Source organism: Labrus mixtus, chromosome 10 (assembly GCF_963584025.1).
Source record: "Labrus mixtus chromosome 10, fLabMix1.1, whole genome shotgun sequence".
Taxonomy (NCBI): Eukaryota; Metazoa; Chordata; class Actinopteri; order Labriformes; family Labridae; genus Labrus; species Labrus mixtus.
Genome location: NC_083621.1, coordinates 5,452,620 through 5,475,973, shown reverse-complemented (window position 1 = coordinate 5,475,973; position 23,354 = coordinate 5,452,620). Strand labels below are relative to the sequence as shown.

The window sequence follows — 23,354 nt, the reverse complement described above, 5'->3', positions numbered from 1 at the left end:
TATAGGATAACAATCTAGCCTATGTGAATCATCTTAAAATCAGCATACTGCTAATTTACTACACCTTAGATGGCTTTCGTATTATAAATTGGAGTAAGAAACGCCAAGAAGGGGGACTTGAAAAGCTCTTACTCTTGCGGTTTTATCTGAGCATTTGGTATGTGCCCAGTGTCCTTTAGTAGTTGTCATTGGTACAAATGATCAAGTTTCCTGAGAGACTATCAAAAATTGCCGTTGCTGACTATATTTCAAGTCATCTAGGCGGGAATTGGGTTAAGTTTTCAACCAGCAATAATCACGTCTCAGTAGAACTTCATAGACTACGATATTGCCTCTGCACAAGAATACCCTTGACAGGTATGAGTTGAAGTTTGACTTGCTACAATTCCCACTGCACACGTGGTTCATTTTGTCAGGCCTCACTGGATATCGTGTATTTTCAGAACAATGACATGTTTGTGGTGCACTTTAATGGCTTCTTCACTCAAAAAGTCACAGGGCTCGATGTTGAAATCCAATACTATGTGGATAATTTCATCCGTGTTTCCATTATGATTAGCTTGGGCTATAATTATCAAGCTAAGCTTGGTAAGGTTGTGTTCATGTAAGCCAGAATTCTAGCCTATCAATGGCAGTTTCAGCACCATGAAAAGCTGAGCTTACTAGTGATTGGCTCACTGACCACAAACTCTGCCTTTTGGATGTCACGCTAGTCCTGGTTTGATTAGCAAATCCTACATTTATAGGATAACAATCTAGCCTATGTGAATCATCTTAAAATCAGCATACTGCTAATTTACTACAGCTTAGATGGCTTCCGTATTATAAATTGGAGTAAGAAACGCCAAGAAGGGGCACTTGAGAAGCTTTTACTCTTGCCGTTTTATCCAAGCATTTGCCGAGTGTCCTTAGTAGTTGTCATTAGTACAAATGATCAAGTCTCCTGAGAGACTATCAAAAATTGCCGTTGCTGACTATATTTCAAGTCATCTAGGCGGGAATTGGGTTAAGTTTTCAACCAGCAATAATCACGTCTCAGTAGAACTTCATGGACTACGATATTGCCTCTGCACAAGAATACCCTTGACAGGTATGAGTTGAAGTTTGACTTCCTACAATGCCCACTGCACACGTGGTTCATTTTGTCAGGCCTCACTGGATATCGTGTATTTTCAGAATAATTACATGTTTGTGGTGCACTTTAATGGCTTCTTCACTCAAAAAGTCACAGGGCTCGATGTTGAAATCCAATACTATGTGGATAATTTCATCCGTGTTTCCATTATGATTAGCTTGGGCTATAATTATCAAGCTAAGCTTGGTAAGGTTGTTTTCATGTAAGCCAGAATTCTAGCCTATCAATGGCAGTTTCAGCACCATGAAAAGCTGAGCTTACTAGTGATTGGCTCACTGACCACAAACTCTGCCTTTTGGATGTCACGCTAGTCCTGGTTTGATTAGCAAATCCTACATTTATAGGATAACAATCTAGCCTATGTGAATCATCTTAAAATCAGCATACTGCTAATTTACTACAGCTTAGATGGCTTCCGTATTATAAATTGGAGTAAGAAACGCCAAGAAGGGGCACTTCAGAAGCTTTTACTCTTGCCGTTTTATCCAAGCATTTGCCGAGTGTCCTTAGTAGTTGTCATTAGTACAAATGATCAAGTCTCCTGAGAGACTATCAAAAATTGCCGTTGCTGACTATATTTCAAGTCATCTAGGCGGGAATTGGGTTAAGTTTTCAACCAGCAATAATCACGTCTCAGTAGAACTTCATGGACTACGATATTGCCTCTGCACAAGAATACCCTTGACAGGTATGAGTTGAAGTTTGACTTCCTACAATGCCCACTGCACACGTGGTTCATTTTGTCAGGCCTCACTGGATATCGTGTATTTTCAGAATAATTACATGTTTGTGGTGCACTTTAATGGCTTCTTCACTCAAAAAGTCACAGGGCTCGATGTTGAAATCCAATACTATGTGGATAATTTCATCCGTGTTTCCATTATGATTAGCTTGGGCTATAATTATCAAGCTAAGCTTGGTAAGGTTGTTTTCATGTAAGCCAGAATTCTAGCCTATCAATGGCAGTTTCAGCACCATGAAAAGCTGAGCTTACTAGTGATTGGCTCACTGACCACAAACTCCGCCTTTTGGATGTCACGCTAGTCCCGGTTTGATTAGCAAATCCTACATTTATAGGATAACAATCTAGCCTATGTGAATCATCTTAAAATCAGCATACTGCTAATTTACTACAGCTTAGATGGCTTCCGTATTATAAATTGGAGTAAGAAACGCCAAGAAGGGGCACTTGAGAAGCTTTTACTCTTGCCGTTTTATCCAAGCATTTGCCGAGTGTCCTTTAGTAGTTGTCATTGGTACAAATGATCAAGTTTCCTGAGAGACTATCAAAAATTGCCGTTGCTGACTATATTTCAAGTCATCTAGGCGGGAATTGGGTTAAGTTTTCAACCAGCAATAATCACGTCTCAGTAGAACTTCATAGACTACGATATTGCCTCTGCACAAGAATACCCTTGACAGGTATGAGTTGAAGTTTGACTTGCTACAATTCCCACTGCACACGTGGTTCATTTTGTCAGGCCTCACTGGATATCGTGTATTTTCAGAACAATGACATGTTTGTGGTGCACTTTAATGGCTTCTTCACTCAAAAAGTCACAGGGCTCGATGTTGAAATCCAATACTATGTGGATAATTTCATCCGTGTTTCCATTATGATTAGCTTGGGCTATAATTATCAAGCTAAGCTTGGTAAGGTTGTGTTCATGTAAGCCAGAATTCTAGCCTATCAATGGCAGTTTCAGCACCATGAAAAGCTGAGCTTACTAGTGATTGGCTCACTGACCACAAACTCTGCCTTTTGGATGTCACGCTAGTCCTGGTTTGATTAGCAAATCCTACATTTATAGGATAACAATCTAGCCTATGTGAATCATCTTAAAATCAGCATACTGCTAATTTACTACAGCTTAGATGGCTTCCGTATTATAAATTGGAGTAAGAAACGCCAAGAAGGGGCACTTGAGAAGCTTTTACTCTTGCCGTTTTATCCAAGCATTTGCCGAGTGTCCTTAGTAGTTGTCATTAGTACAAATGATCAAGTCTCCTGAGAGACTATCAAAAATTGCCGTTGCTGACTATATTTCAAGTCATCTAGGCGGGAATTGGGTTAAGTTTTCAACCAGCAATAATCACGTCTCAGTAGAACTTCATGGACTACGATATTGCCTCTGCACAAGAATACCCTTGACAGGTATGAGTTGAAGTTTGACTTCCTACAATGCCCACTGCACACGTGGTTCATTTTGTCAGGCCTCACTGGATATCGTGTATTTTCAGAATAATTACATGTTTGTGGTGCACTTTAATGGCTTCTTCACTCAAAAAGTCACAGGGCTCGATGTTGAAATCCAATACTATGTGGATAATTTCATCCGTGTTTCCATTATGATTAGCTTGGGCTATAATTATCAAGCTAAGCTTGGTAAGGTTGTTTTCATGTAAGCCAGAATTCTAGCCTATCAATGGCAGTTTCAGCACCATGAAAAGCTGAGCTTACTAGTGATTGGCTCACTGACCACAAACTCTGCCTTTTGGATGTCACGCTAGTCCTGGTTTGATTAGCAAATCCTACATTTATAGGATAACAATCTAGCCTATGTGAATCATCTTAAAATCAGCATACTGCTAATTTACTACAGCTTAGATGGCTTCCGTATTATAAATTGGAGTAAGTAACGCCAAGAAGGGGGACTTGAAAAGCTCTTACTCTTGCGGTTTTATCTGAGCATTTGCTATGTGCCCAGTGTCCTTTAGTAGTTGTCATTGGTACAAATGATCAAGTCTCCTGAGAGACTATCAAAAATTGCCGTTGCTGACTATATTTCAAGTCATCTAGGCGGGAATTGGGTTAAGTTTTCAACCAGCAATAATCACGTCTCAGTAGAACTTCATGGACTACGATATTGCCTCTGCACAAGAATACCCTTGACAGGTATGAGTTGAAGTTTGACTTCCTACAATGCCCACTGCACACGTGGTTCATTTTGTCAGGCCTCACTGGATATCGTGTATTTTCAGAATAATTACATGTTTGTGGTGCACTTTAATGGCTGCTTCACTCAAAAAGTCACAGGGCTCGATGTTGAAATCCAATACTATGTGGATAATTTCATCCGTGTTTCCATTATGATTAGCTTGGGCTATAATTATCAAGCTAAGCTTGGTAAGGTTGTTTTCATGTAAGCCAGAATTCTAGCCTATCAATGGCAGTTTCAGCACCATGAAAAGCTGAGCTTACTAGTGATTGGCTCACTGACCACAAACTCCGCCTTTTGGATGTCACGCTAGTCCCGGTTTGATTAGCAAATCCTACATTTATAGGATAACAATCTAGCCTATGTGAATCATCTTAAAATCAGCATACTGCTTATTTACTACAGCTTAGATGGCTTTCGTATTATAAATTGGAGTAAGAAACGCCAAGAAGGGGGACTTGAAAAGCTCTTACTCTTGCGGTTTTATCTGAGCATTTGCCGAGTGTCCTTTAGTAGTTGTCATTGGTACAAATGATCAAGTCTCCTGAGAGACTATCAAAAATTGCCGTTGCTGACTATATTTCAAGTCATCTAGGCGGGAATTGGGTTAAGTTTTCAACCAGCAATAATCACGTCTCAGTAGAACTTCATGGACTACGATATTGCCTCTGCACAAGAATACCCTTGGCAGGTATGAGTTGAAGTTTGACTTCCTACAATGCCCACTGCACACGTGGTTCATTTTGTCAGGCCTCACTGGATATCGTGTATTTTCAGAATAATTACATGTTTGTGGTGCACTTTAATGGCTTCTTCACTCAAAAAGTCACAGGGCTCGATGTTGAAATCCAATACTATGTGGATAATTTCATCCGTGTTTCCATTATGATTAGCTTGGGCTATAATTATCAAGCTAAGCTTGGTAAGGTTGTTTTCATGTAAGCCAGAATTCTAGCCTATCAATGGCAGTTTCAGCACCATGAAAAGCTGAGCTTACTAGTGATTGGCTCACTGACCACAAACTCTGCCTTTTGGATGTCACGCTAGTCCTGGTTTGATTAGCAAATCCTACATTTATAGGATAACAATCTAGCCTATGTGAATCATCTTAAAATCAGCATACTGCTAATTTACTACAGCTTAGATGGCTTCCGTATTATAAATTGGAGTAAGAAACGCCAAGAAGCTTTTACTCTTGCCGTTTTATCCAAGCATTTGCCGAGTGTCCTTAGTAGTTGTCATTAGTACAAATGATCAAGTCTCCTGAGAGACTATCAAAAATTGCCGTTGCTGACTATATTTCAAGTCATCTAGGCGGGAATTGGGTTAAGTTTTCAACCAGCAATAATCACGTCTCAGTAGAACTTCATGGACTACAATATTGCCTCTGCACAAGAATACCCTTGACAGGTATGAGTTGAAGTTTGACTTCCTACAATGCCCACTGCACACGTGGTTCATTTTGTCAGGCCTCACTGGATATCGTGTATTTTCAGAATAATTACATGTTTGTGGTGCACTTTAATGGCTTCTTCACTCAAAAAGTCACAGGGCTCGATGTTGAAATCCAATACTATGTGGATAATTTCATCCGTGTTTCCATTATGATTAGCTTGGGCTATAATTATCAAGCTAAGCTTGGTAAGGTTGTTTTCATGTAAGCCAGAATTCTAGCCTATCAATGGCAGTTTCAGCACCATGAAAAGCTGAGCTTACTAGTGATTGGCTCACTGACCACAAACTCCGCCTTTTGGATGTCACGCTAGTCCCGGTTTGATTAGCAAATCCTACATTTATAGGATAACAATCTAGCCTATGTGAATCATCTTAAAATCAGCATACTGCTAATTTACTACACCTTAGATGGCTTTCGTATTATAAATTGGAGTAAGAAACGCCAAGAAGGGGGACTTGAAAAGCTCTTACTCTTGCGGTTTTATCTGAGCATTTGCTATGTGCCCAGTGTCCTTTAGTAGTTGTCATTGGTACAAATGATCAAGTCTCCTGAGAGACTATCAAAAATTGCCGTTGCTGACTGTATTTCAAGTCATCTAGGCGGGAATTGGGTTAAGTTTTCAACCAGCAATAATCACGTCTCAGTAGAACTTCATGGACTACGATATTGCCTCTGCACAAGAATACCCTTGACAGGTATGAGTTGAAGTTTGACTTCCTACAATGCCCACTGCACACGTGGTTCATTTTGTCAGGCCTCACTGGATATCGTGTATTTTCAGAATAATTACATGTTTGTGGTGCACTTTAATGGCTTCTTCACTCAAAAAGTCACAGGGCTCGATGTTGAAATCCAATACTATGTGGATAATTTCATCCGTGTTTCCATTATGATTAGCTTGGGCTATAATTATCAAGCTAAGCTTGGTAAGGTTGTTTTCATGTAAGCCAGAATTCTAGCCTATCAATGGCAGTTTCAGCACCATGAAAAGCTGAGCTTACTAGTGATTGGCTCACTGACCACAAACTCTGCCTTTTGGATGTCACGCTAGTCCCGGTTTGATTAGCAAATCCTACATTTATAGGATAACAATCTAGCCTATGTGAATCATCTTAAAATCAGCATACTGCTAATTTACTACACCTTAGATGGCTTTCGTATTATAAATTGGAGTAAGAAACGCCAAGAAGGGGGACTTGAAAAGCTCTTACTCTTGCGGTTTTATCTGAGCATTTGCTATGTGCCCAGTGTCCTTTAGTAGTTGTCATTGGTACAAATGATCAAGTCTCCTGAGAGACTATCAAAAATTGCCGTTGCTGACTATATTTCAAGTCATCTAGGCGGGAATTGGGTTAAGTTTTCAACCAGCAATAATCACGTCTCAGTAGAACTTCATGGACTACGATATTGCCTCTGCACAAGAATACCCTTGACAGGTATGAGTTGAAGTTTGACTTCCTACAATGCCCACTGCACACGTGGTTCATTTTGTCAGGCCTCACTGGATATCGTGTATTTTCAGAATAATTACATGTTTGTGGTGCACTTTAATGGCTGCTTCACTCAAAAAGTCACAGGGCTCGATGTTGAAATCCAATACTATGTGGATAATTTCATCCGTGTTTCCATTATGATTAGCTTGGGCTATAATTATCAAGCTAAGCTTGGTAAGGTTGTTTTCATGTAAGCCAGAATTCTAGCCTATCAATGGCAGTTTCAGCACCATGAAAAGCTGAGCTTACTAGTGATTGGCTCACTGACCACAAACTCCGCCTTTTGGATGTCACGCTAGTCCCGGTTTGATTAGCAAATCCTACATTTATAGGATAACAATCTAGCCTATGTGAATCATCTTAAAATCAGCATACTGCTAATTTACTACAGTTTAGATGGCTTCCGTATTATAAATTGGAGTAAGAAACGCCAAGAAGGGGGACTTGAAAAGCTCTTACTCTTGCGGTTTTATCTGAGCATTTGCTATGTGCCCAGTGTCCTTTAGTAGTTGTCATTGGTACAAATGATCAAGTCTCCTGAGAGACTATCAAAAATTGCCGTTGCTGACTATATTTCAAGTCATCTAGGCGGGAATTGGGTTAAGTTTTCAACCAGCAATAATCACGTCTCAGTAGAACTTCATGGACTACGATATTGCCTCTGCACAAGAATACCCTTGACAGGTATGAGTTGAAGTTTGACTTCCTACAATGCCCACTGCACACGTGGTTCATTTTGTCAGGCCTCACTGGATATCGTGTATTTTCAGAATAATTACATGTTTGTGGTGCACTTTAATGGCTGCTTCACTCAAAAAGTCACAGGGCTCGATGTTGAAATCCAATACTATGTGGATAATTTCATCCGTGTTTCCATTATGATTAGCTTGGGCTATAATTATCAAGCTAAGCTTGGTAAGGTTGTTTTCATGTAAGCCAGAATTCTAGCCTATCAATGGCAGTTTCAGCACCATGAAAAGCTGAGCTTACTAGTGATTGGCTCACTGACCACAAACTCCGCCTTTTGGATGTCACGCTAGTCCCGGTTTGATTAGCAAATCCTACATTTATAGGATAACAATCTAGCCTATGTGAATCATCTTAAAATCAGCATACTGCTAATTTACTACAGCTTAGATGGCTTTCGTATTATAAATTGGAGTAAGAAACGCCAAGAAGGGGGACTTGAAAAGCTCTTACTCTTGCGGTTTTATCTGAGCATTTGCCGAGTGTCCTTTAGTAGTTGTCATTGGTACAAATGATCAAGTCTCCTGAGAGACTATCAAAAATTGCCGTTGCTGACTATATTTCAAGTCATCTAGGCGGGAATTGGGTTAAGTTTTCAACCAGCAATAATCACGTCTCAGTAGAACTTCATGGACTACGATATTGCCTCTGCACAAGAATACCCTTGACAGGTATGAGTTGAAGTTTGACTTCCTACAATGCCCACTGCACACGTGGTTCATTTTGTCAGGCCTCACTGGATATCGTGTATTTTCAGAATAATTACATGTTTGTGGTGCACTTTAATGGCTTCTTCACTCAAAAAGTCACAGGGCTCGATGTTGAAATCCAATACTATGTGGATAATTTCATCCGTGTTTCCATTATGATTAGCTTGGGCTATAATTATCAAGCTAAGCTTGGTAAGGTTGTTTTCATGTAAGCCAGAATTCTAGCCTATCAATGGCAGTTTCAGCACCATGAAAAGCTGAGCTTACTAGTGATTGGCTCACTGACCACAAACTCCGCCTTTTGGATGTCACGCTAGTCCCGGTTTGATTAGCAAATCCTACATTTATAGGATAACAATCTAGCCTATGTGAATCATCTTAAAATCAGCATACTGCTAATTTACTACAGTTTAGATGGCTTCCGTATTATAAATTGGAGTAAGAAACGCCAAGAAGGGGCACTTGAGAAGCTTTTACTCTTGCCGTTTTATCCAAGCATTTGCCGAGTGTCCTTAGTAGTTGTCATTAGTACAAATGATCAAGTCTCCTGAGAGACTATCAAAAATTGCCGTTGCTGACTGTATTTCAAGTCATCTAGGCGGGAATTGGGTTAAGTTTTCAACCAGCAATAATCACGTCTCAGTAGAACTTCATGGACTACAATATTGCCTCTGCACAAGAATACCCTTGACAGGTATGAGTTGAAGTTTGACTTCCTACAATGCCCACTGCACACGTGGTTCATTTTGTCAGGCCTCACTGGATATCGTGTATTTTCAGAATAATTACATGTTTGTGGTGCACTTTAATGGCTGCTTCACTCAAAAAGTCACAGGGCTCGATGTTGAAATCCAATACTATGTGGATAATTTCATCCGTGTTTCCATTATGATTAGCTTGGGCTATAATTATCAAGCTAAGCTTGGTAAGGTTGTTTTCATGTAAGCCAGAATTCTAGCCTATCAATGGCAGTTTCAGCACCATGAAAAGCTGAGCTTACTAGTGATTGGCTCACTGACCACAAACTCCGCCTTTTGGATGTCACGCTAGTCCCGGTTTGATTAGCAAATCCTACATTTATAGGATAACAATCTAGCCTATGTGAATCATCTTAAAATCAGCATACTGCTTATTTACTACAGCTTAGATGGCTTTCGTATTATAAATTGGAGTAAGAAACGCCAAGAAGGGGGACTTGAAAAGCTCTTACTCTTGCGGTTTTATCTGAGCATTTGCCGAGTGTCCTTTAGTAGTTGTCATTGGTAGAAATGATCAAGTCTCCTGAGAGACTATCAAAAATTGCCGTTGCTGACTATATTTCAAGTCATCTAGGCGGGAATTGGGTTAAGTTTTCAACCAGCAATAATCACGTCTCAGTAGAACTTCATGGACTACAATATTGCCTCTGCACAAGAATACCCTTGACAGGTATGAGTTGAAGTTTGACTTCCTACAATGCCCACTGCACACGTGGTTCATTTTGTCAGGCCTCACTGGATATCGTGTATTTTCAGAATAATTACATGTTTGTGGTGCACTTTAATGGCTTCTTCACTCAAAAAGTCACAGGGCTCGATGTTGAAATCCAATACTATGTGGATAATTTCATCCGTGTTTCCATTATGATTAGCTTGGGCTATAATTATCAAGCTAAGCTTGGTAAGGTTGTTTTCATGTAAGCCAGAATTCTAGCCTATCAATGGCAGTTTCAGCACCATGAAAAGCTGAGCTTACTAGTGATTGGCTCACTGACCACAAACTCCGCCTTTTGGATGTCACGCTAGTCCCGGTTTGATTAGCAAATCCTACATTTATAGGATAACAATCTAGCCTATGTGAATCATCTTAAAATCAGCATACTGCTAATTTACTACACCTTAGATGGCTTTCGTATTATAAATTGGAGTAAGAAACGCCAAGAAGGGGGACTTGAAAAGCTCTTACTCTTGCGGTTTTATCTGAGCATTTGCTATGTGCCCAGTGTCCTTTAGTAGTTGTCATTGGTACAAATGATCAAGTCTCCTGAGAGACTATCAAAAATTGCCGTTGCTGACTATATTTCAAGTCATCTAGGCGGGAATTGGGTTAAGTTTTCAACCAGCAATAATCACGTCTCAGTAGAACTTCATGGACTACGATATTGCCTCTGCACAAGAATACCCTTGACAGGTATGAGTTGAAGTTTGACTTCCTACAATGCCCACTGCACACGTGGTTCATTTTGTCAGGCCTCACTGGATATCGTGTATTTTCAGAATAATTACATGTTTGTGGTGCACTTTAATGGCTGCTTCACTCAAAAAGTCACAGGGCTCGATGTTGAAATCCAATACTATGTGGATAATTTCATCCGTGTTTCCATTATGATTAGCTTGGGCTATAATTATCAAGCTAAGCTTGGTAAGGTTGTTTTCATGTAAGCCAGAATTCTAGCCTATCAATGGCAGTTTCAGCACCATGAAAAGCTGAGCTTACTAGTGATTGGCTCACTGACCACAAACTCCGCCTTTTGGATGTCACGCTAGTCCCGGTTTGATTAGCAAATCCTACATTTATAGGATAACAATCTAGCCTATGTGAATCATCTTAAAATCAGCATACTGCTTATTTACTACAGCTTAGATGGCTTTCGTATTATAAATTGGAGTAAGAAACGCCAAGAAGGGGGACTTGAAAAGCTCTTACTCTTGCGGTTTTATCTGAGCATTTGCCGAGTGTCCTTTAGTAGTTGTCATTGGTACAAATGATCAAGTCTCCTGAGAGACTATCAAAAATTGCCATTGCTGACTATATTTCAAGTCATCTAGGCGGGAATTGGGTTAAGTTTTCAACCAGCAATAATCACGTCTCAGTAGAACTTCATAGACTACGATATTGCCTCTGCACAAGAATACCCTTGACAGGTATGAGTTGAAGTTTGACTTGCTACAATTCCCACTGCACACGTGGTTCATTTTGTCAGGCCTCACTGGATATCGTGTATTTTCAGAATAATTACATGTTTGTGGTGCACTTTAATGGCTTCTTCACTCAAAAAGTCACAGGGCTCGATGTTGAAATCCAATACTATGTGGATAATTTCATCCGTGTTTCCATTATGATTAGCTTGGGCTATAATTATCAAGCTAAGCTTGGTAAGGTTGTTTTCATGTAAGCCAGAATTCTAGCCTATCAATGGCAGTTTCAGCACCATGAAAAGCTGAGCTTACTAGTGATTGGCTCACTGACCACAAACTCCGCCTTTTGGATGTCACGCTAGTCCCGGTTTGATTAGCAAATCCTACATTTATAGGATAACAATCTAGCCTATGTGAATCATCTTAAAATCAGCATACTGCTAATTTACTACAGCTTAGATGGCTTCCGTATTATAAATTGGAGTAAGAAACGCCAAGAAGGGGCACTTGAGAAGCTTTTACTCTTGCCGTTTTATCCAAGCATTTGCCGAGTGTCCTTAGTAGTTGTCATTAGTACAAATGATCAAGTCTCCTGAGAGACTATCAAAAATTGCCGTTGCTGACTATATTTCAAGTCATCTAGGCGGGAATTGGGTTAAGTTTTCAACCAGCAATAATCACGTCTCAGTAGAACTTCATGGACTACGATATTGCCTCTGCACAAGAATACCCTTGACAGGTATGAGTTGAAGTTTGACTTCCTACAATGCCCACTGCACACGTGGTTCATTTTGTCAGGCCTCACTGGATATCGTGTATTTTCAGAATAATTACATGTTTGTGGTGCACTTTAATGGCTTCTTCACTCAAAAAGTCACAGGGCTCGATGTTGAAATCCAATACTATGTGGATAATTTCATCCGTGTTTCCATTATGATTAGCTTGGGCTATAATTATCAAGCTAAGCTTGGTAAGGTTGTTTTCATGTAAGCCAGAATTCTAGCCTATCAATGGCAGTTTCAGCACCATGAAAAGCTGAGCTTACTAGTGATTGGCTCACTGACCACAAACTCCGCCTTTTGGATGTCACGCTAGTCCCGGTTTGATTAGCAAATCCTACATTTATAGGATAACAATCTAGCCTATGTGAATCATCTTAAAATCAGCATACTGCTAATTTACTACAGCTTAGATGGCTTTCGTATTATAAATTGGAGTAAGAAACGCCAAGAAGGGGGACTTGAAAAGCTCTTACTCTTGCGGTTTTATCTGAGCATTTGCTATGTGCCCAGTGTCCTTTAGTAGTTGTCATTGGTACAAATGATCAAGTTTCCTGAGAGACTATCAAAAATTGCCGTTGCTGACTATATTTCAAGTCATCTAGGCGGGAATTGGGTTAAGTTTTCAACCAGCAATAATCACGTCTCAGTAGAACTTCATAGACTACGATATTGCCTCTGCACAAGAATACCCTTGACAGGTATGAGTTGAAGTTTGACTTGCTACAATTCCCACTGCACACGTGGTTCATTTTGTCAGGCCTCACTGGATATCGTGTATTTTCAGAACAATGACATGTTTGTGGTGCACTTTAATGGCTTCTTCACTCAAAAAGTCACAGGGCTCGATGTTGAAATCCAATACTATGTGGATAATTTCATCCGTGTTTCCATTATGATTAGCTTGGGCTATAATTATCAAGCTAAGCTTGGTAAGGTTGTGTTCATGTAAGCCAGAATTCTAGCCTATCAATGGCAGTTTCAGCACCATGAAAAGCTGAGCTTACTAGTGATTGGCTCACTGACCACAAACTCTGCCTTTTGGATGTCACGCTAGTCCTGGTTTGATTAGCAAATCCTACATTTATAGGATAACAATCTAGCCTATGTGAATCATCTTAAAATCAGCATACTGCTAATTTACTACAGCTTAGATGGCTTCCGTATTATAAATTGGAGTAAGAAACGGAAAGAAGGGGGACTTGAGAAGCTTTTACTCTCGCCGTTTTATCCAAGCATTTGCCGAGTGTCCTTTAGTAGTTGTCATTGGTACAAATGATCAAGTCTCCTGAGAGACTATCAAAAATTGCCGTTGCTGACTATATTTCAAGTCATCTAGGCGGGAATTGGGTTAAGTTTTCAACCAGCAATAATCACGTCTCAGTAGAACTTCATAGACTACGATATTGCCTCTGCACAAGAATACCCTTGACAGGTATGAGTTGAAGTTTGACTTGCTACAATTCCCACTGCACACGTGGTTCATTTTGTCAGGCCTCACTGGATATCGTGTATTTTCAGAACAATGACATGTTTGTGGTGCACTTTAATGGCTTCTTCACTCAAAAAGTCACAGGGCTCGATGTTGAAATCCAATACTATGTGGATAATTTCATCCGTGTTTCCATTATGATTAGCTTGGGCTATAATTATCAAGCTAAGCTTGGTAAGGTTGTGTTCATGTAAGCCAGAATTCTAGCCTATCAATGGCAGTTTCAGCACCATGAAAAGCTGAGCTTACTAGTGATTGGCTCACTGACCACAAACTCTGCCTTTTGGATGTCACGCTAGTCCTGGTTTGATTAGCAAATCCTACATTTATAGGATAACAATCTAGCCTATGTGAATCATCTTAAAATCAGCATACTGCTAATTTACTACAGCTTAGATGGCTTCCGTATTATAAATTGGAGTAAGAAACGCCAAGAAGGGGGACTTGAAAAGCTCTTACTCTTGCGGTTTTATCTGAGCATTTGCTATGTGCCCAGTGTCCTTTAGTAGTTGTCATTGGTACAAATGATCAAGTCTCCTGAGAGACTATCAAAAATTGCCGTTGCTGACTATATTTCAAGTCATCTAGGCGGGAATTGGGTTAAGTTTTCAACCAGCAATAATCACGTCTCAGTAGAACTTCATGGACTACGATATTGCCTCTGCACAAGAATACCCTTGGCAGGTATGAGTTGAAGTTTGACTTCCTACAATGCCCACTGCACACGTGGTTCATTTTGTCAGGCCTCACTGGATATCGTGTATTTTCAGAATAATTACATGTTTGTGGTGCACTTTAATGGCTTCTTCACTCAAAAAGTCACAGGGCTCGATGTTGAAATCCAATACTATGTGGATAATTTCATCCGTGTTTCCATTATGATTAGCTTGGGCTATAATTATCAAGCTAAGCTTGGTAAGGTTGTTTTCATGTAAGCCAGAATTCTAGCCTATCAATGGCAGTTTCAGCACCATGAAAAGCTGAGCTTACTAGTGATTGGCTCACTGACCACAAACTCCGCCTTTTGGATGTCACGCTAGTCCCGGTTTGATTAGCAAATCCTACATTTATAGGATAACAATCTAGCCTATGTGAATCATCTTAAAATCAGCATACTGCTAATTTACTACAGCTTAGATGGCTTTCGTATTATAAATTGGAGTAAGAAACGGAAAGAAGGGGGACTTGAGAAGCTTTTACTCTCGCCGTTTTATCCAAGCATTTGCCGAGTGTCCTTTAGTAGTTGTCATTGGTACAAATGATCAAGTCTCCTGAGAGACTATCAAAAATTGCCGTTGCTGACTATATTTCAAGTCATCTAGGCGGGAATTGAGTTAAGTTTTCAACCAGCAATAATCACGTCTCAGTAGAACTTCATAGACTACGATATTGCCTCTGCACAAGAATACCCTTGACAGGTATGAGTTGAAGTTTGACTTGCTACAATTCCCACTGCACACGTGGTTCATTTTGTCAGGCCTCACTGGATATCGTGTATTTTCAGAACAATGACATGTTTGTGGTGCACTTTAATGGCTTCTTCACTCAAAAAGTCACAGGGCTCGATGTTGAAATCCAATACTATGTGGATAATTTCATCCGTGTTTCCATTATGATTAGCTTGGGCTATAATTATCAAGCTAAGCTTGGTAAGGTTGTGTTCATGTAAGCCAGAATTCTAGCCTATCAATGGCAGTTTCAGCACCATGAAAAGCTGAGCTTACTAGTGATTGGCTCACTGACCACAAACTCTGCCTTTTGGATGTCACGCTAGTCCTGGTTTGATTAGCAAATCCTACATTTATAGGATAACAATCTAGCCTATGTGAATCATCTTAAAATCAGCATACTGCTAATTTACTACAGCTTAGATGGCTTCCGTATTATAAATTGGAGTAAGAAACGCCAAGAAGGGGCACTTGAGAAGCTTTTACTCTTGCCGTTTTATCCAAGCATTTGCCGAGTGTCCTTAGTAGTTGTCATTAGTACAAATGATCAAGTCTCCTGAGAGACTATCAAAAATTGCCGTTGCTGACTATATTTCAAGTCATCTAGGCGGGAATTGGGTTAAGTTTTCAACCAGCAATAATCACGTCTCAGTAGAACTTCATGGACTACGATATTGCCTCTGCACAAGAATACCCTTGACAGGTATGAGTTGAAGTTTGACTTCCTACAATGCCCACTGCACACGTGGTTCATTTTGTCAGGCCTCACTGGATATCGTGTATTTTCAGAATAATTACATGTTTGTGGTGCACTTTAATGGCTTCTTCACTCAAAAAGTCACAGGGCTCGATGTTGAAATCCAATACTATGTGGATAATTTCATCCGTGTTTCCATTATGATTAGCTTGGGCTATAATTATCAAGCTAAGCTTGGTAAGGTTGTTTTCATGTAAGCCAGAATTCTAGCCTATCAATGGCAGTTTCAGCACCATGAAAAGCTGAGCTTACTAGTGATTGGCTCACTGACCACAAACTCCGCCTTTTGGATGTCACGCTAGTCCCGGTTTGATTAGCAAATCCTACATTTATAGGATAACAATCTAGCCTATGTGAATCATCTTAAAATCAGCATACTGCTAATTTACTACACCTTAGATGGCTTTCGTATTATAAATTGGAGTAAGAAACGCCAAGAAGGGGGACTTGAAAAGCTCTTACTCTTGCGGTTTTATCTGAGCATTTGCTATGTGCCCAGTGTCCTTTAGTAGTTGTCATTGGTACAAATGACCAAGTCTCCTGAGAGACTATCAAAAATTGCCGTTGCTGACTATATTTCAAGTCATCTAGGCGGGAATTGGGTTAAGTTTTCAACCAGCAATAATCACGTCTCAGTAGAACTTCATTGACTACGATATTGCCTCTGCACAAGAATACCCTTGACAGGTATGAGTTGAAGTTTGACTTCCTACAATGCCCACTGCACACGTGGTTCATTTTGTCAGGCCTCACTGGATATCGTGTATTTTCAGAATAATTACATGTTTGTGGTGCACTTCAATGGCTGCTTCACTCAAAAAGTCACAGGGCTCGATGTTGAAATCCAATACTATGTGGATAATTTCATCCGTGTTTCCATTATGATTAGCTTGGGCTATAATTATCAAGCTAAGCTTGGTAAGGTTGTTTTCATGTAAGCCAGAATTCTAGCCTATCAATGGCAGTTTCAGCACCATGAAAAGCTGAGCTTACTAGTGATTGGCTCACTGACCACAAACTCCGCCTTTTGGATGTCACGCTAGTCCCGGTTTGATTAGCAAATCCTACATTTATAGGATAACAAACTAGCCTATGTGAATCATCTTAAAATCAGCATACTGCTAATTTACTACACCTTAGATGGCTTTCGTATTATAAATTGGAGTAAGAAACGCCAAGAAGGGGCACTTGAGAAGCTTTTACTCTTGCGGTTTTATCTGAGCATTTGCCGAGTGTCCTTTAGTAGTTGTCATTGGTACAAATGATCAAGTCTCCTGAGAGACTATCAAAAATTGCCGTTGCTGACTATATTTCAAGTCATCTAGGCGGGAATTGGGTTAAGTTTTCAACCAGCAATAATCACGTCTCAGTAGAACTTCATGGACTACGATATTGCCTCTGCACAAGAATACCCTTGACAGGTATGAGTTGAAGTTTGACTTCCTACAATGCCCACTGCACACGTGGTTCATTTTGTCAGGCCTCACTGGATATCGTGTATTTTCAGAATAATTACATGTTTGTGGTGCACTTTAATGGCTTCTTCACTCAAAAAGTCACAGGGCTCGATGTTGAAATCCAATACTATGTGGATAATTTCATCCGTGTTTCCATTATGATTAGCTTGGGCTATAATTATCAAGCTAAGCTTGGTAAGGTTGTTTTCATGTAAGCCAGAATTCTAGCCTATCAATGGCAGTTTCAGCACCATGAAAAGCTGAGCTTACTAGTGATTGGCTCACTGACCACAAACTCCGCCTTTTGGATGTCACGCTAGTCCCGGATTGATTAGCAAATCCTACATATATAGGATAACAATCTAGCCTATGTGAATCATCTTAAAATCAGCATACTGCTAATTTACTACACCTTAGATGGCTTTCGTATTATAAATTGGAGTAAGAAACGCCAAGAAGGGGGACTTGAAAAGCTCTTACTCTTGCGGTTTTATCTTAGCATTTGCTATGTGCCCAGTGTCCTTTAGTAGTTGTCATTGGTACAAATGACCAAGTCTCCTGAGAGACTATCAAAAATTGCCGTTGCTGACTATATTTCAAGTCATCTAGGCGGGAATTGGGTTAAGTTTTCAACCAGCAATAATCACGTCTCAGTAGAACTTCATGGACTACGATATTGCCTCTGCACAAGAATACCCTTGACAGGTATGAGTTGAAGTTTGACTTCCTACAATGCCCACTGCACACGTGGTTCATTTTGTCAGGCCTCACTGGATATCGTGTATTTTCAGAATAATTACATGTTTGTGGTGCACTTTAATGGCTTCTTCACTCAAAAAGTCACAGGGCTCGATGTTGAAATCCAATACTATGTGGATAATTTCATCCGTGTTTCCATTATGATTAGCTTGGGCTATAATTATCAAGCTAAGCTTGGTAAGGTTGTTTTCATGTAAGCCAGAATTCTAGCCTATCAATGGCAGTTTCAGCACCATGAAAAGCTGAGCTTACTAGTGATTGGCTCACTGACCACAAACTCTGTCTTTTGGATGTCACGCTAGTCCTGGTTTGATTAGCCAATCCTACATTTATAGGATAACAATCTAGCCTATGTGAATCATCTTAAAATCAGCATACTGCTAATTTACTACAGCTTAGATGGCTTCCGTATTATAAATTGGAGTAAGAAACGCCAAGAAGGGGCACTTCAGAAGCTTTTACTCTTGCCGTTTTATCCAAGCATTTGCCGAGTGTCCTTAGTAGTTGTCATTAGTACAAATGATCAAGTCTCCTGAGAGACTATCAAAAATTGCCGTTGCTGACTATATTTCAAGTCATCTAGGCGGGAATTGGGTTAAGTTTTCAACCAGCAATAATCACGTCTCAGTAGAACTTCATGGACTACGATATTGCCTCTGCACAAGAATACCCTTGACAGGTATGAGTTGAAGTTTGACTTCCTACAATGCCCACTGCACACGTGGTTCATTTTGTCAGGCCTCACTGGATATCGTGTATTTTCAGAATAATTACATGTTTGTGGTGCACTTTAATGGCTTCTTCACTCAAAAAGTCACAGGGCTCGATGTTGAAATCCAATACTATGTGGATAATTTCATCCGTGTTTCCATTATGATTAGCTTGGGCTATAATTATCAAGCTAAGCTTGGTAAGGTTGTTTTCATGTAAGCCAGAATTCTAGCCTATCAATGGCAGTTTCAGCACCATGAAAAGCTGAGCTTACTAGTGATTGGCTCACTGACCACAAACTCTGCCTTTTGGATGTCACGCTAGTCCTGGTTTGATTAGCCAATCCTACATTTATAGGATAACAATCTAGCCTATGTGAATCATCTTAAAATCAGCATACTGCTAATTTACTACAGCTTAGATGGTTTCCGTATTATAAATTGGAGTAAGAAACGCGAAGAAGGGGCACTTGAGAAGCTTTTACTCTTGCGGTTTTATCTGAGCATCTGCTATGCGCCCAGTGTCCGTTAGTAGTTGTCATTGGTACTAATGATCAAGCCTCCTGAGAGACTATCAAAAATTGCCGTTGCTGACTATATTTCAAGTCATCTAGGCAGGATTTGGGTTAAGTTTTCAACCAGCAATAATCACGTCTCAGTAGAACTTCATGGACTACGATATTGCCTCTGCACAAGAATACCCTTGACAGGTATGAGTTGAAGTTTGACTTCCTACAATGCCCACTGCACACGTGGTTCATTTTGTCAGGCCTCACTGGATATCGTGTATTTTCAGAATAATGACATGTTTGTGGTGCACTTTAATGGCTTCTTCACTCAAAAAGTCACAGGGCTCGATGTTGAAATCCAATACTATGTGGATAATTTCATCCGTGTTTCCATTATGATTAGCTTGGGCTATAATTATCAAGCTAAGCTTGGCAAGGTTGTTTTCATGTAAGCCAGAATTCTAGCCTATCAAATGCAGTTTCAGCACCATGAAAAGCTGAGCTTACTAGTGATTGGCTCACTGACCACAAACTCTGCACGCTAGTCCCAGTTTGATTAGCAAATCCTACATTTATAGGATAACAATCTAGCCTATGTGAATCATCTTAAAATCAGCATACTGCTAATTTACTACAGCTTAGATGGCTTTCGTATTATAAATTGGAGTAAGAAACGCCAAGAAGGGGGACTTGAAAAGCTTTTACTCCGCCTTTTGGATGTGGTAAATTGGCAAATCCTACATTCAAAAAATCCAACACTATTTGGAGTGACTAAAATAATCAAACTTGTATCTAAGAATCTCTAAAAAAAAGTCAGCACACTTAAAAGTTGACATTTCAGGAGAAGCGATATTTTCAAACATGACATTTTCTTCAAACAAAAAAGAATACTTGGCAGAGGTGGAGAGAATGGCTTTCTCTGTCTCTTGCAACATATTTCTCTAACAATCTCTTAAAACATATTTCCTCCCTCCTGTTTCCTGTGGTCTCATCATGCATCTCTGGTGGTTGGGACAGAGACCCAGGGAAGGTATGCAAGTGAAAGAAACCAACCAAAGTTTAATTGTGTCAGACAGATGTATGAAGTAGCCAACATTTCCTTTTGTATTAGTTCATTTCAGAGGTATCTACAATTTAGGTATAATAGACAAGCACTGTTGCATTGTGCTGCAATGTTTTGCACCCTACCTCATGGTGAGTAAGGGGCAAAATTCTGTAAGCCTCACAGTATGTAATTTTGATGCTGCATAGCTGATGAAACACTCTTTGACTTGATTCTTCTGTTGACAGATATTTGCTTGAAGGAGTCATAAGACTCAGGGCAGATATTGAAATTCATATTAATTAGTTCAAATGATTGTAAGATCATTTTTAAATGAGAATTGTTGAGAAAGAATGACCTCAGAAGATTTGGCCATGTTGCTTTCTCATGTTTCAACAGAAGTCCAGAGGGGACAAACCGAGCTCTCTCTATAGACATGCACAGCCTGATATTCCAACAGCAAAGAATTCTAGTTAAGCATTGCTGCACAGAGCAGGCAGTGAATGAGAAAGCAGCTGCTGGCATGCCAAATCAGCTTGATCTGCACCAGTTAACCCCAATCTGCAGCTCAGTCTGTCTCTAATGGAGGCTGTCAGCTGGCAGATCTGGGCCCTTTCTCAGCACCTCCTCCACCTTTCTACACATTATTTCTCCACACACTGTGCTGTTTGTGTCTGTTGCTGCGAAAGCCTTACACCTCAACAAAGTCAACTTTTAAGAGTTGAAGAAAAACACAGTTATCTTATTATTTATTCATTTTTAGTCTAAAACAAAATAATTTTTTTTCAATTGACTGCCAAAAAATGTTGTCATTATGTAATGTGAGAGAAATGATTGTGACAATGAATATTTTCTGTTTCTTCTCATTGAGGGTCTTGTTCGTCCATTTTGAGCCTTCAGAACAGTTTGAGTGAATAGTATTTAATTTACATGGTATCAATGTTGGGCATTGGCCTCATCACAAACTATCTTTACTCAGCTGCTTGCTGGTAGTGTCACTGCTTTCTGAACGAAATAGCTTTTCAGTGGCTTTTTGTTTAACGCCGAAGAAATGGAGCTAGCAGCTCATCTGTGAGCTAAGACAGTTATATCGGTTAACTCATTCAACCATATTGGAAATACTGACAGACACTACTGTACTTAACTTTTGTTTAATCTAGTAACAGACAAAGAGGCAGTCCTGAAGTTGTCTTCAGCCTCCTGTCAAACAGCAACAATGCTCCTGACTGTCAATCAACTCAGCCACGCCCACAATTATTCAAATCTATGTATAATTCTTAGGCTTAATAAAATCCAAATAGATGAGTTGTGGAAACATATTCAATCCCCATACAGAGTGTACCAAAAAAGAAATTAGATATTGATACCAAATTCCACCTTGAGCCAGCCTCAGGTGGACACTGGAGGAAGTGCAGTTTTTTTTGCACTTGCGCGGTGTTATGATAATGCGTTGGGAGGATTCACTTCAGGGTCTTTAGCGGTAGGCGTGGTTGGTAGGAGGAGAAGCAGGGTCAGTACTGATGACACACCTGAGGGGGGTGTGGTGGCTCTGTCTCTGTAACCTTCATTTGCAGCACCTGCGGAGGAGCCGGCGGAAATTGGTTTTGAGTCGAAAAGATGGCACGAGGACGACGCGAGGACGCAGACACCTGAGAGACTGAATCTGAAGTAACGTTTGTTTTTGTTTTTGCTTTTTTACACATGAACTAAACTGATATGAAAGAGAGGGCCGGCGGAGGAGATTGTACCCCAAGTGGCTCCGTGGATCGGGCTGTCCGAGTGAGCTGGTCGCGGCACGTAAGAGGATCTTTGGGGTGAGTCACCTACCCGCACCCCTCAAACAGACAGGACAGTTGCACACACATTCAGGCAAGGCAGGATACACAGTCACGTTTATGCAACACATAAGGAGAGGCATTAAGTTACGGGCTCACTGGCGTTAGCGTTAGGCGCACGGATAGCATTTAGCTGTGGGGTTGTGTGGCGGCGTAACAGCTTCATCTTTCAACACCAGAAGTTGCTGCTTTGATCACACACTTAATATGCATAATTTCCCCCAATCAACTGAAAGACACATTCTCCTTTTTTGGCCTTTTATCAAAGCTGTTAATCCCCCCTGCTTTGTCTATACCACTACTGCCCGACACCAGTGTGCTCATGCTTTCAGCCCCTCCAGTACCTCGGCATCCACCTGCAGGCCCCAGCAAGGGAGCGTTTAGGTTATTAGTTTTCTGCCTGTAAAACAAATCTGCAGGGAGAAGCTAGGTCAGAGCACAAACTCAAACATTGTTCCAAGACACATTTAGTCGTTTTTAATCACTAACAAGCTTTGAAGGAAGAACTGCCGAAACCAAAAGAAAATCCTTATCTTTCTTCACTTCTTCAATTCACATATTCAAAGCAACACAAACAACACTAAAGAACAGACTGTTGCTCCCTGCTAGAGAGAATCACTTTCTTGTCGTAGTACAGATCCCCCTCAACAGCCAGAAGACTTTTTTTTCTGCTGCAGCCAGGATGTAAGTGCCAAGATGAATTTGTTCCCTCTTCATGACGGGACTCGCTGTGATTCTGGCGTGTAGTCCTGGCCTAGAAAATACACACAGCAAGATGCATCCTTTCACATTTTTCAGCGACAGAATCAAAAACATTACTTCTGGCCTGTATGTGTGCCTGTGTTTGTGTGTCCCAAAACAGCCTTTTGAAAAATGCTGTGTCTCCTCCTGTTGCCCTACTTGTGTCGAATGGCCGTTAAAAGTGAAGGGGCAGGGGCAAAAAAACACATGTATGCACTGTATAAATGACTCTGTCAGATTATAAACAACTATCCTGGATCCACAATTTCCATTTTAGTACATTCTTCTCAGTAACTTCTACTAAACAAGCTGCTCAAAGTGTACATGTGTTCTGTGATCAGGCTAAGTAACCTCAGTGACTGAGGATATGCAGTGCAATGAGGTTTGGAAAAAGAAAGATTTTGGGTTTAAACCATTGGCAATTCTAGAGTCTGTTGGGGCCCTAGGC

General features: G+C 40.3%; 27 non-coding genes across 27 annotated transcripts; all 27 read right to left on the bottom strand.

Annotated features, from left to right (window-relative positions):
• Positions 1–206: 206 nt before the first annotated feature.
• Positions 207–346, bottom strand: LOC132982664 (U4 spliceosomal RNA). Its single transcript, XR_009674774.1, has one exon. It is a non-coding gene; the product is annotated as a U4 spliceosomal RNA (small nuclear RNA).
• A 593-nt stretch (positions 347–939) lies between these two features.
• On the bottom strand, positions 940–1,079 carry LOC132982631 (U4 spliceosomal RNA). Its single transcript, XR_009674743.1, has one exon. It is a non-coding gene; the product is annotated as a U4 spliceosomal RNA (small nuclear RNA).
• Positions 1,080–1,672: 593 nt separating this feature from the next.
• LOC132982630 (U4 spliceosomal RNA) lies at positions 1,673–1,812 on the bottom strand. Its single transcript, XR_009674742.1, has one exon. It is a non-coding gene; the product is annotated as a U4 spliceosomal RNA (small nuclear RNA).
• Positions 1,813–2,406: 594 nt separating this feature from the next.
• Positions 2,407–2,546, bottom strand: LOC132982663 (U4 spliceosomal RNA). The gene has a single exon (XR_009674773.1). It is a non-coding gene; the product is annotated as a U4 spliceosomal RNA (small nuclear RNA).
• A 593-nt stretch (positions 2,547–3,139) lies between these two features.
• LOC132982629 (U4 spliceosomal RNA) lies at positions 3,140–3,279 on the bottom strand. Its single transcript, XR_009674741.1, has one exon. It is a non-coding gene; the product is annotated as a U4 spliceosomal RNA (small nuclear RNA).
• A 601-nt stretch (positions 3,280–3,880) lies between these two features.
• LOC132982628 (U4 spliceosomal RNA) lies at positions 3,881–4,020 on the bottom strand. The gene has a single exon (XR_009674740.1). It is a non-coding gene; the product is annotated as a U4 spliceosomal RNA (small nuclear RNA).
• Positions 4,021–4,614: 594 nt separating this feature from the next.
• LOC132982627 (U4 spliceosomal RNA) lies at positions 4,615–4,754 on the bottom strand. The gene has a single exon (XR_009674739.1). It is a non-coding gene; the product is annotated as a U4 spliceosomal RNA (small nuclear RNA).
• A 579-nt stretch (positions 4,755–5,333) lies between these two features.
• On the bottom strand, positions 5,334–5,473 carry LOC132982656 (U4 spliceosomal RNA). The gene has a single exon (XR_009674766.1). It is a non-coding gene; the product is annotated as a U4 spliceosomal RNA (small nuclear RNA).
• Positions 5,474–6,074: 601 nt separating this feature from the next.
• LOC132982651 (U4 spliceosomal RNA) lies at positions 6,075–6,214 on the bottom strand. Its single transcript, XR_009674762.1, has one exon. It is a non-coding gene; the product is annotated as a U4 spliceosomal RNA (small nuclear RNA).
• A 601-nt stretch (positions 6,215–6,815) lies between these two features.
• LOC132982626 (U4 spliceosomal RNA) lies at positions 6,816–6,955 on the bottom strand. The gene has a single exon (XR_009674738.1). It is a non-coding gene; the product is annotated as a U4 spliceosomal RNA (small nuclear RNA).
• Positions 6,956–7,556: 601 nt separating this feature from the next.
• LOC132982624 (U4 spliceosomal RNA) lies at positions 7,557–7,696 on the bottom strand. The gene has a single exon (XR_009674737.1). It is a non-coding gene; the product is annotated as a U4 spliceosomal RNA (small nuclear RNA).
• A 594-nt stretch (positions 7,697–8,290) lies between these two features.
• Positions 8,291–8,430, bottom strand: LOC132982622 (U4 spliceosomal RNA). Its single transcript, XR_009674736.1, has one exon. It is a non-coding gene; the product is annotated as a U4 spliceosomal RNA (small nuclear RNA).
• Positions 8,431–9,023: 593 nt separating this feature from the next.
• LOC132982658 (U4 spliceosomal RNA) lies at positions 9,024–9,163 on the bottom strand. The gene has a single exon (XR_009674768.1). It is a non-coding gene; the product is annotated as a U4 spliceosomal RNA (small nuclear RNA).
• Positions 9,164–9,757: 594 nt separating this feature from the next.
• On the bottom strand, positions 9,758–9,897 carry LOC132982654 (U4 spliceosomal RNA). Its single transcript, XR_009674765.1, has one exon. It is a non-coding gene; the product is annotated as a U4 spliceosomal RNA (small nuclear RNA).
• Positions 9,898–10,498: 601 nt separating this feature from the next.
• Positions 10,499–10,638, bottom strand: LOC132982621 (U4 spliceosomal RNA). Its single transcript, XR_009674735.1, has one exon. It is a non-coding gene; the product is annotated as a U4 spliceosomal RNA (small nuclear RNA).
• A 594-nt stretch (positions 10,639–11,232) lies between these two features.
• On the bottom strand, positions 11,233–11,372 carry LOC132982648 (U4 spliceosomal RNA). The gene has a single exon (XR_009674759.1). It is a non-coding gene; the product is annotated as a U4 spliceosomal RNA (small nuclear RNA).
• A 593-nt stretch (positions 11,373–11,965) lies between these two features.
• On the bottom strand, positions 11,966–12,105 carry LOC132982620 (U4 spliceosomal RNA). Its single transcript, XR_009674734.1, has one exon. It is a non-coding gene; the product is annotated as a U4 spliceosomal RNA (small nuclear RNA).
• Positions 12,106–12,706: 601 nt separating this feature from the next.
• On the bottom strand, positions 12,707–12,846 carry LOC132982662 (U4 spliceosomal RNA). The gene has a single exon (XR_009674772.1). It is a non-coding gene; the product is annotated as a U4 spliceosomal RNA (small nuclear RNA).
• Positions 12,847–13,440: 594 nt separating this feature from the next.
• Positions 13,441–13,580, bottom strand: LOC132982660 (U4 spliceosomal RNA). The gene has a single exon (XR_009674770.1). It is a non-coding gene; the product is annotated as a U4 spliceosomal RNA (small nuclear RNA).
• Positions 13,581–14,181: 601 nt separating this feature from the next.
• LOC132982619 (U4 spliceosomal RNA) lies at positions 14,182–14,321 on the bottom strand. Its single transcript, XR_009674733.1, has one exon. It is a non-coding gene; the product is annotated as a U4 spliceosomal RNA (small nuclear RNA).
• Positions 14,322–14,915: 594 nt separating this feature from the next.
• Positions 14,916–15,055, bottom strand: LOC132982650 (U4 spliceosomal RNA). Its single transcript, XR_009674761.1, has one exon. It is a non-coding gene; the product is annotated as a U4 spliceosomal RNA (small nuclear RNA).
• A 593-nt stretch (positions 15,056–15,648) lies between these two features.
• On the bottom strand, positions 15,649–15,788 carry LOC132982618 (U4 spliceosomal RNA). The gene has a single exon (XR_009674732.1). It is a non-coding gene; the product is annotated as a U4 spliceosomal RNA (small nuclear RNA).
• A 601-nt stretch (positions 15,789–16,389) lies between these two features.
• On the bottom strand, positions 16,390–16,529 carry LOC132982636 (U4 spliceosomal RNA). Its single transcript, XR_009674748.1, has one exon. It is a non-coding gene; the product is annotated as a U4 spliceosomal RNA (small nuclear RNA).
• Positions 16,530–17,123: 594 nt separating this feature from the next.
• Positions 17,124–17,263, bottom strand: LOC132982617 (U4 spliceosomal RNA). Its single transcript, XR_009674731.1, has one exon. It is a non-coding gene; the product is annotated as a U4 spliceosomal RNA (small nuclear RNA).
• A 601-nt stretch (positions 17,264–17,864) lies between these two features.
• Positions 17,865–18,004, bottom strand: LOC132982616 (U4 spliceosomal RNA). Its single transcript, XR_009674730.1, has one exon. It is a non-coding gene; the product is annotated as a U4 spliceosomal RNA (small nuclear RNA).
• A 593-nt stretch (positions 18,005–18,597) lies between these two features.
• LOC132982615 (U4 spliceosomal RNA) lies at positions 18,598–18,737 on the bottom strand. Its single transcript, XR_009674729.1, has one exon. It is a non-coding gene; the product is annotated as a U4 spliceosomal RNA (small nuclear RNA).
• A 601-nt stretch (positions 18,738–19,338) lies between these two features.
• Positions 19,339–19,478, bottom strand: LOC132982665 (U4 spliceosomal RNA). The gene has a single exon (XR_009674775.1). It is a non-coding gene; the product is annotated as a U4 spliceosomal RNA (small nuclear RNA).
• Between the last annotated feature and the right edge of the window lie 3,876 nt (positions 19,479–23,354).